Here is a 12,720-nt window from a genome sequence, read left to right on the forward strand (position 1 = left end):
GTTCAACTTCAGCAACTGTGCATTGCATTGCCATGTAATGTGATGCAATGCTATCTTTCTAGCTCTCCCTTTTTACTTCCTTTTGGATAAACAGACATATTAGGCAAGCATTTTGGAGCTTTCACCTAAATAACTACAGGTGGTGAGATAAGCTGCACAATATAATTGACCTTTCAGTATATTGTTGCACACACACCATCTATTTAGCAAATGCCCTTGTTATCAACAGCAGCCTTTTAAACTCACCTGAGCTAACAGGTATGTGCGCTGGTTACTCTGCTGCGCTTAAAATTTCTTTTTTGGTTTGCTACAATGCCTTTTCTGAAACGTTGTCTCCTTCTGCTGGAACACTGACTTCTTTCATTTAATGCCTGCAGACTATAAAAGAGAACCCAACCCAAAAAGTTTGGTTGATTAGTCTGTGGCATTCTGTTAAACTGTTGCTTATGGCGGTCTCTGTGAGCTTCTCAGCGACATTCAGCCAGCCAGGTATCCTGCCTGCAGTAGATGGAATGTGGCAATGGAACGCTGGCTGCGCGTGTCATAATAGGCTCTGAGCCTTTATATACCTGTGCACAGCAGCAGCCACCTTCAGTCTGCTGCTGGACAGCCAGCAGCAGCAGCAGCAGGAGAGGTATGTAATCAGGAGCCCTCCTGCTAAGGGTAGACAGCTGCTCGTTCCACCCCACCCCCCGCCTTAATTGGTTCTCCTCCCTTCCAACGGTGTTGAGGCGGGTGGGAACAGCAGGGGGTGAAGGTGCTGTGTTTAAAGAGGTGGAGTTATGCAGATCTAAAACGCGTGGATTGCAGCAGCAGCAAGCCGAAAAGTGCAGGCATGTAAGGGATCTAGAGGTTGACAACATGTCTTCTTAACGGGAGTCCAGGAGCTCATCTCCACAAATGGACTTTTCAGGATCCTTGGGTGGCTCCGTAGTTTGAAACCAATTCTGGTTATCGCTTCTCGGCCTTTTGGCTAAGATCAAGTGTAGTATCTGTTCTTATCAGTTTAATATCTGATACGTCCCCTATCTGGGGACCATATATTAAATGGATTTTTAGAACAGGGAGATGGAAAAAGAGCTTGCTCTGTCCACTCCACGCATTGACCTGGTATTGCAGTATCTCCAGGACCGGTGCACCCCTTCTTTAATGCAGTTTCTAAAATCAGAAAGAATTGAATTCAATGTTTTTTGTTCATTTTGCTTGTTTGTCGGATTTTGGGATGGACTCTTTGGCTTTGCTTTTCTTCTCCTCATTGGATTTTTCATGTTCAAAGTTGCAGAAGCCAGATTACAAGCTCATTTTGGTTCAACTTCAGCAACTGTGCATTGCATTGCCATGTAATGTGATGCAATGCTATCTTTCTAGCTCTCCCTTTTTACTTCCTTTTGGATAAACAGACATATTAGGCAAGCATTTTGGAGCTTTCACCTAAATAACTACAGGTGGTGAGATAAGCTGCACAATATAATTGACCTTTCAGTATATTGTTGCACACACACCATCTATTTAGCAAATGCCCTTGTTATCAACAGCAGCCTTTTAAACTCACCTGAGCTAACAGGTATGTGCGCTGGTTACTCTGCTGCGCTTAAAATTTCTTTTTTGGTTTGCTACAATGCCTTTTCTGAAACGTTGTCTCCTTCTGCTGGAACACTGACTTCTTTCATTTAATGCCTGCAGACTATAAAAGAGAACCCAACCCAAAAAGTTTGGTTGATTAGTCTGTGGCATTCTGTTAAACTGTTGCTTATGGCGGTCTCTGTGAGCTTCTCAGCGACATTCAGCCAGCCAGGTATCCTGCCTGCAGTAGATGGAATGTGGCAATGGAACGCTGGCTGCGCGTGTCATAATAGGCTCTGAGCCTTTATATACCTGTGCACAGCAGCAGCCACCTTCAGTCTGCTGCTGGACAGCCAGCAGCAGCAGCAGCAGGAGAGGTATGTAATCAGGAGCCCTCCTGCTAAGGGTAGACAGCTGCTCGTTCCACCCCACCCCCCGCCTTAATTGGTTCTCCTCCCTTCCAACGGTGTTGAGGCGGGTGGGAACAGCAGGGGGTGAAGGTGCTGTGTTTAAAGAGGTGGAGTTATGCAGATCTAAAACGCGTGGATTGCAGCAGCAGCAAGCCGAAAAGTGCAGGCATGTAAGGGATCTAGAGGTTGACAACATGTCTTCTTAACGGGAGTCCAGGAGCTCATCTCCACAAATGGACTTTTCAGGATCCTTGGGTGGCTCCGTAGTTTGAAACCAATTCTGGTTATCGCTTCTCGGCCTTTTGGCTAAGATCAAGTGTAGTATCTGTTCTTATCAGTTTAATATCTGATACGTCCCCTATCTGGGGACCATATATTAAATGGATTTTTAGAACAGGGAGATGGAAAAAGAGCTTGCTCTGTCCACTCCACGCATTGACCTGGTATTGCAGTATCTCCAGGACCGGTGCACCCCTTCTTTAATGCAGTTTCTAAAATCAGAAAGAATTGAATTCAATGTTTTTTGTTCATTTTGCTTGTTTGTCGGATTTTGGGATGGACTCTTTGGCTTTGCTTTTCTTCTCCTCATTGGATTTTTCATGTTCAAAGTTGCAGAAGCCAGATTACAAGCTCATTTTGGTTCAACTTCAGCAACTGTGCATTGCATTGCCATGTAATGTGATGCAATGCTATCTTTCTAGCTCTCCATTTTTACTTCCTTTTGGATAAACAGACATATTAGGCAAGCATTTTGGAGCTTTCACCTAAATAACTACAGGTGGTGAGATAAGCTGCACAATATAATTGACCTTTCAGTATATTGTTGCACACACACCATCTATTTAGCAAATGCCCTTGTTATCAACAGCAGCCATTTAAACTCACCTGAGCTAACAGGTATGTGCGCTGGTTACTCTGCTGCGCTTAAAATTTCTTTTTTGGTTTGCTACAATGCCTTTTCTGAAACGTTGTCTCCTTCTGCTGGAACACTGACTTCTTTCATTTAATGCCTGCAGACTATAAAAGAGAACCCAACCCAAAAAGTTTGGTTGATTAGTCTGTGGCATTCTGTTAAACTGTTGCTTATGGCGGTCTCTGTGAGCTTCTCAGCGACATTCAGCCAGCCAGGTATCCTGCCTGCAGTAGATGGAATGTGGCAATGGAACGCTGGCTGCGCGTGTCATAATAGGCTCTGAGCCTTTATATACCTGTGCACAGCAGCAGCCACCTTCAGTCTGCTGCTGGACAGCCAGCAGCAGCAGCAGCAGGAGAGGTATGTAATCAGGAGCCCTCCTGCTAAGGGTAGACAGCTGCTCGTTCCACCCCACCCCCCGCCTTAATTGGTTCTCCTCTCTTCCATCGGTGTTGAGGCGGGTGGGAACAGTAGGGGGTGAAGGTGCTGTGTTTAAAGAGGTGGAGTTATGCAGATCTAAAACGCGTGGATTGCAGCAGCAGCAAGCCGAAAAGTGCAGGCATGTACGGGATCTAGAGGTTGACAACATGTCTTCTTAACGGGAGTCCAGGAGCTCATCTCCACAAATGGACTTTTCAGGATCCTTGGGTGGCTCCGTAGTTTGAAACCAATTCTGGTTATCGCTTCTCGGCCTTTTGGCTAAGATCAAGTGTAGTATCTGTTCTTATCAGTTTAATATCTGATACGTCCCCTATCTGGGGACCATATATTAAATGGATTTTTAGAACAGGGAGATGGAAAAAGAGCTTGCTCTGTCCACTCCACGCATTGACCTGGTATTGCAGTATCTCCAGGACCGGTGCACCCCTTCTTTAATGCAGTTTCTAAAATCAGAAAGAATTGAATTCAATGTTTTTTGTTCATTTTGCTTGTTTGTCGGATTTTGGGATGGACTCTTTGGCTTTGCTTTTCTTCTCCTCATTGGATTTTTCATGTTCAAAGTTGCAGAAGCCAGATTACAAGCTCATTTTGGTTCAACTTCAGCAACTGTGCATTGCATTGCCATGTAATGTGATGCAATGCTATCTTTCTAGCTCTCCCTTTTTACTTCCTTTTGGATAAACAGACATATTAGGCAAGCATTTTGGAGCTTTCACCTAAATAACTACAGGTGGTGAGATAAGCTGCACAATATAATTGACCTTTCAGTATATTGTTGCACACACACCATCTATTTAGCAAATGCCCTTGTTATCAACAGCAGCCTTTTAAACTCACCTGAGCTAACAGGTATGTGCGCTGGTTACTCTGCTGCGCTTAAAATTTCTTTTTTGGTTTGCTACAATGCCTTTTCTGAAACGTTGTCTCCTTCTGCTGGAACACTGACTTCTTTCATTTAATGCCTGCAGACTATAAAAGAGAACCCAACCCAAAAAGTTTGGTTGATTAGTCTGTGGCATTCTGTTAAACTGTTGCTTATGGCGGTCTCTGTGAGCTTCTCAGCGACATTCAGCCAGCCAGGTATCCTGCCTGCAGTAGATGGAATGTGGCAATGGAACGCTGGCTGCGCGTGTCATAATAGGCTCTGAGCCTTTATATACCTGTGCACAGCAGCAGCCACCTTCAGTCTGCTGCTGGACAGCCAGCAGCAGCAGCAGCAGGAGAGGTATGTAATCAGGAGCCCTCCTGCTAAGGGTAGACAGCTGCTCGTTCCACCCCACCCCCCGCCTTAATTGGTTCTCCTCCCTTCCAACGGTGTTGAGGCGGGTGGGAACAGCAGGGGGTGAAGGTGCTGTGTTTAAAGAGGTGGAGTTATGCAGATCTAAAACGCGTGGATTGCAGCAGCAGCAAGCCGAAAAGTGCAGGCATGTAAGGGATCTAGAGGTTGACAACATGTCTTCTTAACGGGAGTCCAGGAGCTCATCTCCACAAATGGACTTTTCAGGATCCTTGGGTGGCTCCGTAGTTTGAAACCAATTCTGGTTATCGCTTCTCGGCCTTTTGGCTAAGATCAAGTGTAGTATCTTTTGAAAAGGCGGTTTTGGATGTTGGCCGCCCTAGTAGATTGATACATTATGCACACTGGGGTTTAGGCGCTTGTTAGTACGCCAGGTGGCTAATATAGTCATCTGGTGGAAAGCATGGCCCCCCAGGATCGACGCCATTGGGCCGGGGAAGATCGAAAGCCCGAAGTGTGAAGTGCCCCAGGAGTGGTGACCCTGGGGTGCCTTAACTCACTGGGATTGGGAACCCCACTTGAGTTTATGGCACATTTGCACAAGCACTTCAAATTTTCTTTCTTCGCACACACCCTTATTCCGGGCCTTCTGGCCTTAGGATGGGGAATTTTTCAATTCCCGGTCGAAGGTCCGGGCAGTATTATACTGTGAAACCTTCACTATTTATTTAATTTCTTTGTCACTGTGTGTCCACTTATTCACGTGTGTCACGTCCTACTAGGATTTTGTCGGGATGCGGTTCCCTTACGGGTTCCTCTCTTGGCAGGTCTAGGGGGGGAGTGTGTGGCCATCAGGTTCCGCTCCCCCCTGAACCCCCCTGGCTCTCCTCTTTCGGGAGGAGAGCGTTGTTGGCTCCCCTCTTCCGGGAGGGGAGCACAGTCTTTGGCTCCCAGTGCCTTGCTCGGGTGAGAACTCGGGCAGGTGCTGGGGGTAAGATTGGGTCGCCTCTGGCTTCGGCTGGAGGTGGCTTTTTGTCCCTGTTCCTCGCTGTGGCCTTTTGGCTCGGAGGGACGGGGAATGGTTTGGGGGACCCTTCTCCTTTTGGAGAGGGTTTCAAGAAGACCAGCATCCTAGTGCACTTTTTTTGTGGCACTTGTCACTTTTTTAAGCGCACTCGGGTTTTGTACACGAATTCGGGCTAAAAAAAAAAAAAAGAAAAAAAAAAAAAAAAAAATCTGTTCTTATCAGTTTAATATCTGATACGTCCCCTATCTGGGGACCATATATTAAATGGATTTTTAGAACAGGGAGATGGAAAAAGAGCTTGCTCTGTCCACTCCACGCATTGACCTGGTATTGCAGTATCTCCAGGACCGGTGCACCCCTTCTTTAATGCAGTTTCTAAAATCAGAAAGAATTGAATTCAATGTTTTTTGTTCATTTTGCTTGTTTGTCGGATTTTGGGATGGACTCTTTGGCTTTGCTTTTCTTCTCCTCATTGGATTTTTCATGTTCAAAGTTGCAGAAGCCAGATTACAAGCTCATTTTGGTTCAACTTCAGCAACTGTGCATTGCATTGCCATGTAATGTGATGCAATGCTATCTTTCTAGCTCTCCCTTTTTACTTCCTTTTGGATAAACAGACATATTAGGCAAGCATTTTGGAGCTTTCACCTAAATAACTACAGGTGGTGAGATAAGCTGCACAATATAATTGACCTTTCAGTATATTGTTGCACACACACCATCTATTTAGCAAATGCCCTTGTTATCAACAGCAGCCTTTTAAACTCACCTGAGCTAACAGGTATGTGCGCTGGTTACTCTGCTGCGCTTAAAATTTCTTTTTTGGTTTGCTACAATGCCTTTTCTGAAACGTTGTCTCCTTCTGCTGGAACACTGACTTCTTTCATTTAATGCCTGCAGACTATAAAAGAGAACCCAACCCAAAAAGTTTGGTTGATTAGTCTGTGGCATTCTGTTAAACTGTTGCTTATGGCGGTCTCTGTGAGCTTCTCAGCGACATTCAGCCAGCCAGGTATCCTGCCTGCAGTAGATGGAATGTGGCAATGGAACGCTGGCTGCGCGTGTCATAATAGGCTCTGAGCCTTTATATACCTGTGCACAGCAGCAGCCACCTTCAGTCTGCTGCTGGACAGCCAGCAGCAGCAGCAGCAGGAGAGGTATGTAATCAGGAGCCCTCCTGCTAAGGGTAGACAGCTGCTCGTTCCACCCCACCCCCCGCCTTAATTGGTTCTCCTCCCTTCCAACGGTGTTGAGGCGGGTGGGAACAGCAGGGGGTGAAGGTGCTGTGTTTAAAGAGGTGGAGTTATGCAGATCTAAAACGCGTGGATTGCAGCAGCAGCAAGCCGAAAAGTGCAGGCATGTAAGGGATCTAGAGGTTGACAACATGTCTTCTTAACGGGAGTCCAGGAGCTCATCTCCACAAATGGACTTTTCAGGATCCTTGGGTGGCTCCGTAGTTTGAAACCAATTCTGGTTATCGCTTCTCGGCCTTTTGGCTAAGATCAAGTGTAGTATCTGTTCTTATCAGTTTAATATCTGATACGTCCCCTATCTGGGGACCATATATTAAATGGATTTTTAGAACAGGGAGATGGAAAAAGAGCTTGCTCTGTCCACTCCACGCATTGACCTGGTATTGCAGTATCTCCAGGACCGGTGCACCCCTTCTTTAATGCAGTTTCTAAAATCAGAAAGAATTGAATTCAATGTTTTTTGTTCATTTTGCTTGTTTGTCGGATTTTGGGATGGACTCTTTGGCTTTGCTTTTCTTCTCCTCATTGGATTTTTCATGTTCAAAGTTGCAGAAGCCAGATTACAAGCTCATTTTGGTTCAACTTCAGCAACTGTGCATTGCATTGCCATGTAATGTGATGCAATGCTATCTTTCTAGCTCTCCCTTTTTACTTCCTTTTGGATAAACAGACATATTAGGCAAGCATTTTGGAGCTTTCACCTAAATAACTACAGGTGGTGAGATAAGCTGCACAATATAATTGACCTTTCAGTATATTGTTGCACACACACCATCTATTTAGCAAATGCCCTTGTTATCAACAGCAGCCTTTTAAACTCACCTGAGCTAACAGGTATGTGCGCTGGTTACTCTGCTGCGCTTAAAATTTCTTTTTTGGTTTGCTACAATGCCTTTTCTGAAACGTTGTCTCCTTCTGCTGGAACACTGACTTCTTTCATTTAATGCCTGCAGACTATAAAAGAGAACCCAACCCAAAAAGTTTGGTTGATTAGTCTGTGGCATTCTGTTAAACTGTTGCTTATGGCGGTCTCTGTGAGCTTCTCAGCGACATTCAGCCAGCCAGGTATCCTGCCTGCAGTAGATGGAATGTGGCAATGGAACGCTGGCTGCGCGTGTCATAATAGGCTCTGAGCCTTTATATACCTGTGCACAGCAGCAGCCACCTTCAGTCTGCTGCTGGACAGCCAGCAGCAGCAGCAGCAGGAGAGGTATGTAATCAGGAGCCCTCCTGCTAAGGGTAGACAGCTGCTCGTTCCACCCCACCCCCCGCCTTAATTGGTTCTCCTCCCTTCCAACGGTGTTGAGGCGGGTGGGAACAGCAGGGGGTGAAGGTGCTGTGTTTAAAGAGGTGGAGTTATGCAGATCTAAAACGCGTGGATTGCAGCAGCAGCAAGCCGAAAAGTGCAGGCATGTAAGGGATCTAGAGGTTGACAACATGTCTTCTTAACGGGAGTCCAGGAGCTCATCTCCACAAATGGACTTTTCAGGATCCTTGGGTGGCTCCGTAGTTTGAAACCAATTCTGGTTATCGCTTCTCGGCCTTTTGGCTAAGATCAAGTGTAGTATCTGTTCTTATCAGTTTAATATCTGATACGTCCCCTATCTGGGGACCATATATTAAATGGATTTTTAGAACAGGGAGATGGAAAAAGAGCTTGCTCTGTCCACTCCACGCATTGACCTGGTATTGCAGTATCTCCAGGACCGGTGCACCCCTTCTTTAATGCAGTTTCTAAAATCAGAAAGAATTGAATTCAATGTTTTTTGTTCATTTTGCTTGTTTGTCGGATTTTGGGATGGACTCTTTGGCTTTGCTTTTCTTCTCCTCATTGGATTTTTCATGTTCAAAGTTGCAGAAGCCAGATTACAAGCTCATTTTGGTTCAACTTCAGCAACTGTGCATTGCATTGCCATGTAATGTGATGCAATGCTATCTTTCTAGCTCTCCCTTTTTACTTCCTTTTGGATAAACAGACATATTAGGCAAGCATTTTGGAGCTTTCACCTAAATAACTACAGGTGGTGAGATAAGCTGCACAATATAATTGACCTTTCAGTATATTGTTGCACACACACCATCTATTTAGCAAATGCCCTTGTTATCAACAGCAGCCTTTTAAACTCACCTGAGCTAACAGGTATGTGCGCTGGTTACTCTGCTGCGCTTAAAATTTCTTTTTTGGTTTGCTACAATGCCTTTTCTGAAACGTTGTCTCCTTCTGCTGGAACACTGACTTCTTTCATTTAATGCCTGCAGACTATAAAAGAGAACCCAACCCAAAAAGTTTGGTTGATTAGTCTGTGGCATTCTGTTAAACTGTTGCTTATGGCGGTCTCTGTGAGCTTCTCAGCGACATTCAGCCAGCCAGGTATCCTGCCTGCAGTAGATGGAATGTGGCAATGGAACGCTGGCTGCGCGTGTCATAATAGGCTCTGAGCCTTTATATACCTGTGCACAGCAGCAGCCACCTTCAGTCTGCTGCTGGACAGCCAGCAGCAGCAGCAGCAGGAGAGGTATGTAATCAGGAGCCCTCCTGCTAAGGGTAGACAGCTGCTCGTTCCACCCCACCCCCCGCCTTAATTGGTTCTCCTCCCTTCCAACGGTGTTGAGGCGGGTGGGAACAGCAGGGGGTGAAGGTGCTGTGTTTAAAGAGGTGGAGTTATGCAGATCTAAAACGCGTGGATTGCAGCAGCAGCAAGCCGAAAAGTGCAGGCATGTAAGGGATCTAGAGGTTGACAACATGTCTTCTTAACGGGAGTCCAGGAGCTCATCTCCACAAATGGACTTTTCAGGATCCTTGGGTGGCTCCGTAGTTTGAAACCAATTCTGGTTATCGCTTCTCGGCCTTTTGGCTAAGATCAAGTGTAGTATCTGTTCTTATCAGTTTAATATCTGATACGTCCCCTATCTGGGGACCATATATTAAATGGATTTTTAGAACAGGGAGATGGAAAAAGAGCTTGCTCTGTCCACTCCACGCATTGACCTGGTATTGCAGTATCTCCAGGACCGGTGCACCCCTTCTTTAATGCAGTTTCTAAAATCAGAAAGAATTGAATTCAATGTTTTTTGTTCATTTTGCTTGTTTGTCGGATTTTGGGATGGACTCTTTGGCTTTGCTTTTCTTCTCCTCATTGGATTTTTCATGTTCAAAGTTGCAGAAGCCAGATTACAAGCTCATTTTGGTTCAACTTCAGCAACTGTGCATTGCATTGCCATGTAATGTGATGCAATGCTATCTTTCTAGCTCTCCCTTTTTACTTCCTTTTGGATAAACAGACATATTAGGCAAGCATTTTGGAGCTTTCACCTAAATAACTACAGGTGGTGAGATAAGCTGCACAATATAATTGACCTTTCAGTATATTGTTGCACACACACCATCTATTTAGCAAATGCCCTTGTTATCAACAGCAGCCTTTTAAACTCACCTGAGCTAACAGGTATGTGCGCTGGTTACTCTGCTGCGCTTAAAATTTCTTTTTTGGTTTGCTACAATGCCTTTTCTGAAACGTTGTCTCCTTCTGCTGGAACACTGACTTCTTTCATTTAATGCCTGCAGACTATAAAAGAGAACCCAACCCAAAAAGTTTGGTTGATTAGTCTGTGGCATTCTGTTAAACTGTTGCTTATGGCGGTCTCTGTGAGCTTCTCAGCGACATTCAGCCAGCCAGGTATCCTGCCTGCAGTAGATGGAATGTGGCAATGGAACGCTGGCTGCGCGTGTCATAATAGGCTCTGAGCCTTTATATACCTGTGCACAGCAGCAGCCACCTTCAGTCTGCTGCTGGACAGCCAGCAGCAGCAGCAGCAGGAGAGGTATGTAATCAGGAGCCCTCCTGCTAAGGGTAGACAGCTGCTCGTTCCACCCCACCCCCCGCCTTAATTGGTTCTCCTCCCTTCCAACGGTGTTGAGGCGGGTGGGAACAGCAGGGGGTGAAGGTGCTGTGTTTAAAGAGGTGGAGTTATGCAGATCTAAAACGCGTGGATTGCAGCAGCAGCAAGCCGAAAAGTGCAGGCATGTAAGGGATCTAGAGGTTGACAACATGTCTTCTTAACGGGAGTCCAGGAGCTCATCTCCACAAATGGACTTTTCAGGATCCTTGGGTGGCTCCGTAGTTTGAAACCAATTCTGGTTATCGCTTCTCGGCCTTTTGGCTAAGATCAAGTGTAGTATCTGTTCTTATCAGTTTAATATCTGATACGTCCCCTATCTGGGGACCATATATTAAATGGATTTTTAGAACAGGGAGATGGAAAAAGAGCTTGCTCTGTCCACTCCACGCATTGACCTGGTATTGCAGTATCTCCAGGACCGGTGCACCCCTTCTTTAATGCAGTTTCTAAAATCAGAAAGAATTGAATTCAATGTTTTTTGTTCATTTTGCTTGTTTGTCGGATTTTGGGATGGACTCTTTGGCTTTGCTTTTCTTCTCCTCATTGGATTTTTCATGTTCAAAGTTGCAGAAGCCAGATTACAAGCTCATTTTGGTTCAACTTCAGCAACTGTGCATTGCATTGCCATGTAATGTGATGCAATGCTATCTTTCTAGCTCTCCCTTTTTACTTCCTTTTGGATAAACAGACATATTAGGCAAGCATTTTGGAGCTTTCACCTAAATAACTACAGGTGGTGAGATAAGCTGCACAATATAATTGACCTTTCAGTATATTGTTGCACACACACCATCTATTTAGCAAATGCCCTTGTTATCAACAGCAGCCTTTTAAACTCACCTGAGCTAACAGGTATGTGCGCTGGTTACTCTGCTGCGCTTAAAATTTCTTTTTTGGTTTGCTACAATGCCTTTTCTGAAACGTTGTCTCCTTCTGCTGGAACACTGACTTCTTTCATTTAATGCCTGCAGACTATAAAAGAGAACCCAACCCAAAAAGTTTGGTTGATTAGTCTGTGGCATTCTGTTAAACTGTTGCTTATGGCGGTCTCTGTGAGCTTCTCAGCGACATTCAGCCAGCCAGGTATCCTGCCTGCAGTAGATGGAATGTGGCAATGGAACGCTGGCTGCGCGTGTCATAATAGGCTCTGAGCCTTTATATACCTGTGCACAGCAGCAGCCACCTTCAGTCTGCTGCTGGACAGCCAGCAGCAGCAGCAGCAGGAGAGGTATGTAATCAGGAGCCCTCCTGCTAAGGGTAGACAGCTGCTCGTTCCACCCCACCCCCCGCCTTAATTGGTTCTCCTCCCTTCCAACGGTGTTGAGGCGGGTGGGAACAGCAGGGGGTGAAGGTGCTGTGTTTAAAGAGGTGGAGTTATGCAGATCTAAAACGCGTGGATTGCAGCAGCAGCAAGCCGAAAAGTGCAGGCATGTAAGGGATCTAGAGGTTGACAACATGTCTTCTTAACGGGAGTCCAGGAGCTCATCTCCACAAATGGACTTTTCAGGATCCTTGGGTGGCTCCGTAGTTTGAAACCAATTCTGGTTATCGCTTCTCGGCCTTTTGGCTAAGATCAAGTGTAGTATCTGTTCTTATCAGTTTAATATCTGATACGTCCCCTATCTGGGGACCATATATTAAATGGATTTTTAGAACAGGGAGATGGAAAAAGAGCTTGCTCTGTCCACTCCACGCATTGACCTGGTATTGCAGTATCTCCAGGACCGGTGCACCCCTTCTTTAATGCAGTTTCTAAAATCAGAAAGAATTGAATTCAATGTTTTTTGTTCATTTTGCTTGTTTGTCGGATTTTGGGATGGACTCTTTGGCTTTGCTTTTCTTCTCCTCATTGGATTTTTCATGTTCAAAGTTGCAGAAGCCAGATTACAAGCTCATTTTGGTTCAACTTCAGCAACTGTGCATTGCATTGCCATGTAATGTGATGCAATGCTATCTTTCTAGCTCTCCCTTTTTAC

General features: G+C 45.4%; 8 non-coding genes and 2 pseudogenes across 8 annotated transcripts; all 10 read left to right on the plus strand.

Moving 5' to 3' along the window:
• Positions 1–953: 953 nt before the first annotated feature.
• LOC141178244 (U2 spliceosomal RNA) lies at positions 954–1,144 on the plus strand. Its single transcript, XR_012254547.1, has one exon. It is a non-coding gene; the product is annotated as a U2 spliceosomal RNA (small nuclear RNA).
• Positions 1,145–2,259: 1,115 nt separating this feature from the next.
• On the plus strand, positions 2,260–2,450 carry LOC141178245 (U2 spliceosomal RNA). Its single transcript, XR_012254548.1, has one exon. It is a non-coding gene; the product is annotated as a U2 spliceosomal RNA (small nuclear RNA).
• Positions 2,451–3,565: 1,115 nt separating this feature from the next.
• Positions 3,566–3,756, plus strand: LOC141178246 (U2 spliceosomal RNA). The gene has a single exon (XR_012254549.1). It is a non-coding gene; the product is annotated as a U2 spliceosomal RNA (small nuclear RNA).
• Positions 3,757–4,871: 1,115 nt separating this feature from the next.
• Positions 4,872–4,963, plus strand: LOC141178096 (U2 spliceosomal RNA; annotated as a pseudogene).
• Positions 4,964–5,723: 760 nt separating this feature from the next.
• LOC141177937 (U2 spliceosomal RNA) lies at positions 5,724–5,952 on the plus strand (annotated as a pseudogene).
• Positions 5,953–7,067: 1,115 nt separating this feature from the next.
• Positions 7,068–7,258, plus strand: LOC141178247 (U2 spliceosomal RNA). The gene has a single exon (XR_012254550.1). It is a non-coding gene; the product is annotated as a U2 spliceosomal RNA (small nuclear RNA).
• Positions 7,259–8,373: 1,115 nt separating this feature from the next.
• LOC141178248 (U2 spliceosomal RNA) lies at positions 8,374–8,564 on the plus strand. Its single transcript, XR_012254551.1, has one exon. It is a non-coding gene; the product is annotated as a U2 spliceosomal RNA (small nuclear RNA).
• A 1,115-nt stretch (positions 8,565–9,679) lies between these two features.
• LOC141178249 (U2 spliceosomal RNA) lies at positions 9,680–9,870 on the plus strand. Its single transcript, XR_012254552.1, has one exon. It is a non-coding gene; the product is annotated as a U2 spliceosomal RNA (small nuclear RNA).
• Positions 9,871–10,985: 1,115 nt separating this feature from the next.
• On the plus strand, positions 10,986–11,176 carry LOC141178250 (U2 spliceosomal RNA). The gene has a single exon (XR_012254553.1). It is a non-coding gene; the product is annotated as a U2 spliceosomal RNA (small nuclear RNA).
• Positions 11,177–12,291: 1,115 nt separating this feature from the next.
• Positions 12,292–12,482, plus strand: LOC141178251 (U2 spliceosomal RNA). Its single transcript, XR_012254554.1, has one exon. It is a non-coding gene; the product is annotated as a U2 spliceosomal RNA (small nuclear RNA).
• The last annotated feature ends 238 nt before the right edge of the window (positions 12,483–12,720 follow it).

Source organism: Phyllobates terribilis, unplaced genomic scaffold (assembly GCF_046119375.1).
Source record: "Phyllobates terribilis strain yellow unplaced genomic scaffold, ASM4611937v1 Scaffold_27__1_contigs__length_16484149, whole genome shotgun sequence".
NCBI classification, from domain to species: Eukaryota; Metazoa; Chordata; class Amphibia; order Anura; family Dendrobatidae; genus Phyllobates; species Phyllobates terribilis.